Genomic DNA, 5,951 nt, shown 5'->3' on the forward strand with positions numbered 1-5,951 from the left:
TTAAATATGAGAGAGGATGACATGACTTCCTCAAGGAGTAATATTGAGCTGGCTCACCTTTTTTAATATTGTAAACAGAAAGAAAAAAAACGGATACATGCGGGCCGGTGTAACATCCCAAAATTCTAAATTTTGAAATGTTAATTATTTAAATATAATTTATTAAAAATTGCTTGTAGTGCTTATTGTTAGTTAATTTTGACTAGGATCTGGAGCTTTTGGAATTTCAGCTTTTCTTAAAAGAGAGGGAATAAAATGACTTTCCCAATTATTCAATTTCATCTTATTTTGGGTTGGAGAATATTCAGACTATTTCCAATTTAAATATGAGAGAGGATGACATGACTTCCTCAAGGAGTAATATTGATGAACAATTGAATATTCTCCCATCTGGATTTTGAATATTTAAAACAATTCTAACTCGAAAATAAATTCTTATGAGAGAAGGAAATATGGCTCCTTCAATGTTAAAGAGAGTTGGAAATTCTTGAATATGTTATTTGAATATTTCTTTGAAGTTCAAAAATATTTCGTGGAACATTTTATAAGTGTCAAAGTAAAGTTTACGAAAATATTATATGTATTTTTTATAAATATTTTGGACTAGAAAAATGTTCACTATGTTGTATGTGACTATATTTGTGTTTTTGGATGTCCTGGTATTTTTATAAAATGATTTTGATCATCTTTGGAGCTAACATCCTTTCTGTACCTAAAATAAATAAATAGAAAATCATAAACCTATTCTACTCTAATTCTACCCAGCTACCCCGGTGGCCCAGTTCCTTTCGGCCGCTCATGCACGTGACACAGCGCAGCAGCAGCCCAGCATGTCGAAGGCCAACAGCAGCGACGCCCTAGACTTTTTTCTCTCTTCTTTATATTCTTACTAGTAAACGTGCACGTGCAACGCACGTCTCAATCAAACCATGTCAAATTCATACTCTAGGATGACCCATTCTCTATAAACAAAAGGAGAAGTAAAAACCCATCAATTATCTTTTGACGATAACAAGCAGACCACGGGAATCACAACTGTATAAAAAAATGTCACAAATCAATGGCAACCGACTGGCTGGATAACTTCTCCGCGGAGAATGTAAGGACGTAGCCTATTTACTCTATTGTATAGTAAAAATGAAATCAAATATCCTATGAAGATTTCAGAATGTTTGTTTTCATGATGAAAAGCAAAGGAACACAAACATTGTCCAAGTGGTGTCAATGCAAAGTTGGAACAAAGAAACCCAAAAATTAGCAGTCTTGGGAGAATTGAATTAGTTTTCTTCTTGGATTCAGGCTACTTGTTATCGTCAAAATTTGAAGGATCGACAGTTGCAGTAATACCACCCATTGGGAGTCATAGCAGGCCCCGCCTGCGAGCAGAAAGAGTCGGAATTACTTTGCCCCGTTCTTACTTTATCTCAGCTTCTCATGGAGTGGAATTACAGTTCAGACAGCCAGTATCTATTGTGTATATAGTTGCAGAACATCTAAAAGCTAAAAACAGGTCAATAAAGCATTATATTCATGGTAAGGAAATGGGGAGAGGGAATTCTACAATTTCTCGATGACATGGATGGCATGCAAGCAACCCTTTCTCTACCATATGCTTAGTTCTGACAATATTAAACATGAGTTAAACATGTAGTCGTGCTTACATCTTAGCAGTGCAGAAAGGTTGCCATTATAGAATGGGAAACTATACAATATGGGGAAATTGGGCATGTGCACATCAAGGGCTATAATAATTATTGTTAGGCAAAGCTAAACAGGATTGGAAAAAGAATCCACACAAAATTTAGGATGACCAAAGCCACTCAAAGACCTTTCTAACTAAGATGAATATACACTCAGGACAAGAAAACATACTAAATTAACACTCGATAGATGAGTTTAATGGCTAAAATGAAGGAAATACGTAATGTCATGGCGCTTTTAGTTATTCATGTGCAAATCCAACAGTAAGCATGATCTGACGAAAGACGCAAAGATTCGAAGTTATCAGTTGATACAAAATGTGCTGAAATATATATACAGAAGACGTAAAGATTCAAAGTTATCAAATAAGAATGTAAAGGACCCAGGTTTGTCTCAGGTCATTTACAATCTCAAACGATGAAAGCTTGTTTTCTGCAAGTTCACCAAAGGTTCTAATTTACTACTTTTTACTCAAAGATCTGTTGTCGACTGATCTCAGAATCTTATGGCTGAGATTAACATAATTGTAGAAAGCAACATCAACTTAAATTTTATAGTCTGCATTGGAAACCACCAAACAGTTTCCAGAAAGATGTTTTTTGAAGACCAGAGGGCAGAGGGAGTATATGACTTACATTTGTTTAGGAAATAGGAATAATGCAGGTAAACCTATACAAAAAGCACACATATATGCATCCGTACCAGGTAATCTCTAGCTACTCATGACTTCAAACCAGAGGCAGAGTATACAAGATAGAATTCCCATATACGAATGAACTTCTCATCAAAGCCCAGTTTCAAAACTTGACTGCAAGAAAAAGGAAGTGATAAGAAATTAGAAATTAATACTACCTGAGCAACCAAGTGGAACATATATGTATATAATCGTCACAGCAGTATTCTTCATGTAGTGAGTTTCAAGTGATACTTACTCTTTGTTGGCCATGAGTTAAACATGACAAGTGATACTTATTCTTACCACCACCTGCCCCTGCTTCGCGTTGTTGCTTGTCCGTCGTGGCCGTGCAGCCGCTGCCGCTGTGTGCTACACATGTGTTGCTGTCCGCCGATGTGCCGCTGCTCCCCGCCGCCGTCGCCTCCCCGGCTGACCCCACAAGACACAAGCCATAACCATTCGTATCCTCTGCACCTTGTTATCTCAGTGTTGTAGCTAAAGTGCAATTCACACACATGAAACATCATGCAGTTTATTCACAAATTTTACTTCAAAAAATATTTTAAAATAAAATGGTGCCTCAGCTTATGCGAAAAGTGAAATATCTGGAAATATAACTTCATAGACTCTAGTGTTATAAAAATTACATCCCAATAACTTTTTGAAACACATATCTGCACTGGAAAAATCAGATCCTTCCTTCTAGGAAGGTGATCTTCGTGACCTTCTTCCACCCTGGCTTCACATCAATAGTCGGGATCTCCTCGTCTTTTTACACATAGTCGCCATGAGGAAGTAGTGTTTAGTGTTTATTTTAGCATCTAAAATCAGTTTGTTGTTCTATCAAAGACAAGTAAGCTTGCAAGTGCAATGCATGTCTTGTTAAAAAACAAAAATTTGAATACGCAAAGCACGTCTGAACTACAAACATACTTTTATGATTTTAGATTCAAGTTACTATTAAGCAAACACATAAATTTATACGCATGCTTATGCCAGATTAAATTTTGGCAACCTGACTTGTCCATATATTATGTACACTAAACTGATGGTAAATTCATCTAACCGTAGGCAAATCACAAGAAAGTTGGCATGTTAATCCAGGCCTGGTGTGTTACCTCAAATGAATTAGCTGATCTCTTGCCCACTGTAGTGGCTTGGCGAAACTTCCCGGCTCCTTAAGAAGAAAGTTAGATAGCTTCCTCTTGATTTAAGATTCAGCAATAGACTTCCAGCGGAAAAACATTGTCCAATCTAGTATATAGAACAAACTACTTCTTTCTGAATTGGACTTCCACTTGTTGCTTCATTAGTGCTTTAGTTTTTCGAGCTGCCTTTCCTCCAATCCCAGATAGCAGTAGAGACGCTGATGCCTAAACAAGCTGCATAGTCGATCTAAGAAAACAACACAGGAACAAAAAGTTCATGAATACCAGCTGGAGTTGCAAGAACTGAAGTGACCTGACTCTAAAAAAAGATTTGATGTATTTCCAAATGGAACATGTCAAGAGCAGGACAGGAAGCAGAAAAAAAGATGGCCTGAAACAAATCACGCACGCGCATGCAATTAGCACTTACCAGCAATCACATGATTCTCATTCTTGGACTGAAACACTGCCAGATTCCGCAAACAGATTGCAAGTATCAGCTTCCATGCACCGCTTGCTTACATTCCCTGAAGAATATAAGTAGATGAAATCAAGTGCCATTTATTTGATCAGTCTCTATCATGTTCATGCGATACTGACAAGAAATGCCATGACTGAATCTCAGTGCATAGTATTGTGCAACAGAATTATCTTAGTCCATCATCATGACTTCTATACATCTATACTAATATAATCTCTATATGCTTTCTGCTCTAGGTAACAGTACGTGCATGCGAGAACAGTAGAAAATGGGAGGTGTGAAGTCCATTGTGGCCTGACGGCGGTCCTTCTCACTAGGAATCACACCCTCAAGACCTCAACATTGGGCGCAGGTGGGATACATCGGCGAAGCAAAGACGGTTCTCAGGGAGAGGCCATCAGGTGTCTGGTGTCATCCTTGTTGGTGGTACGGTGATGGCACGAACCACCCACACCCGGACGCGAGCAAGACACCGCCCACGTCAAAATCGGTGACATCAAGGCCAAGATCCTGCGCCTCTCCTCTCGCCTCCACCACCACTCCGCACCTCCAGAGGTACGACAACCTGTAGCGGGATGACGCCGGAACACGTCCACGGGCGAAGGGGCTCAGCTAGGCTGCGGAGGGCGCCGATGGGGGGTGGTGACGGTAGAAAGAGGGGCGGCGCGAGGAGGAGGGGAAGGATGGAGCGGCGGCGCATGGAGGAAGGGAAGCGGTGATGTTTGCTCATGATATATCCATCCTTCTCGATCTGCAGGAGGAACGGCGCGGGGGCGTGAGGTTGTGCGGGAGTAACGGCGCGGGGCGTGAGGTCGTGCGGGCGGGGCTAGAGGTCGGATTTTTTGTTAAAAGAGACCATCCGTCGAACAAAATTGTCAAAAAAGACCCCCTCTAAAATGAAATGACAAAAAAGACCCCCTTGACCGTGGCGGCAGGCCCGGGAAGCAACACGTGGCAGCTGCCGCCACGGCGCGAGGCGGCAGGACCTGCCGCCACGGGACCAGGCGGCATGCTACGCAGAACGGGATTCTCGCGCTCGCGACGGAACGGCAGCGGCAGTGGGCCCTGCCGCCTCGTGGGCTGGCGGCAGCCCTGTTTCCTCGCGCTGCGCTGCCTTTCCTCGTTTCGTACACGCTGATTACTCTAATATCCGCAGTCCGTTCGTTTAATTATTTTGATGTCTGTCCGTTGTTAGAGAGTAGACAAGCACTGAGACAACCAGAGATTCGAGCTCGTGACCGAGCGTCTGCGCATGGTGCAGAGAAGGGTATAAAAAGAAACTGAGTACTGGAGTGTCGGCACAACGGATAAACATCAAAAGAATTAAACGATAGACTGTGTGGAATACTGGAGTAATCAGCGCGTACGAAACAGCGAAAGGCAGCGCAGTGCGAGGGAACAGGGCTGCCGCCAGCCGACGAGGCGGCTGGGCCCAGCTGGCACAGTCCTGCCGCCAGGCCTCACAGTCGCTGCCGTTCCGTCGCGAGCGTGAGAATCACCATTCTGCCCAGCATGCCGCCTGGCCCGGTGGCGGCAGGGCCGGCCGCCTCACGCGTGTCACCTGCCGGGCCTGCTGCCACGGCTGAGGGGGTCTTTTTTGTCACTTCGTCTTGAAGGGGGTCTTTTTTGACAATTTCGTTCTACAGGTGATCTCTTTTGACAAAAATTCTAGAGGTCGTGGGAACGTTTTGTTTTAGCGATTGATGGACTGTACGTAACTGGTTTAATCGTGGCTTGTTGGGTTAAACACAGAAGGATTATGAGCCATCAGATCATGTAGATGGATGGATATAATTGTTTGGATCTGCCCCTCTTTTCCTTTTATAGGGGTAGTAGATACACCCGCTGACACCTCTGGCCCGCATGTCATCTCCTTCAAGGCGCCGTGTTCTTCCTGGACTTTGTTTTGCGAGGGTTGTTCTTCCTGGACTCGGGAGCCCGTTCC

General features: G+C 42.8%; 1 long non-coding RNA gene across 2 annotated transcripts; it reads right to left on the minus strand.

The window, feature by feature from the left end:
• Positions 1–1,029: 1,029 nt before the first annotated feature.
• On the minus strand, positions 1,030–4,775 carry LOC119332050. Of its 2 annotated transcripts, XR_005160790.1 has the most exons (5): positions 3,956–4,775; positions 3,496–3,772; positions 2,634–2,806; positions 2,404–2,509; positions 1,030–1,376 (listed from the first exon to the last, which is right to left on the minus strand). It is a non-coding gene; the product is annotated as an uncharacterized LOC119332050 (long non-coding RNA). The 2 variants fall into 2 exon arrangements; XR_005160789.1 differs by having other exon boundaries at positions 2,404–2,806.
• Positions 4,776–5,951: the final 1,176 nt, after the last annotated feature.

Source organism: Triticum dicoccoides, chromosome 7A, assembly GCF_002162155.2.
Source record: "Triticum dicoccoides isolate Atlit2015 ecotype Zavitan chromosome 7A, WEW_v2.0, whole genome shotgun sequence".
Lineage (NCBI taxonomy): Eukaryota > Viridiplantae > Streptophyta > Magnoliopsida > Poales > Poaceae > Triticum > Triticum dicoccoides.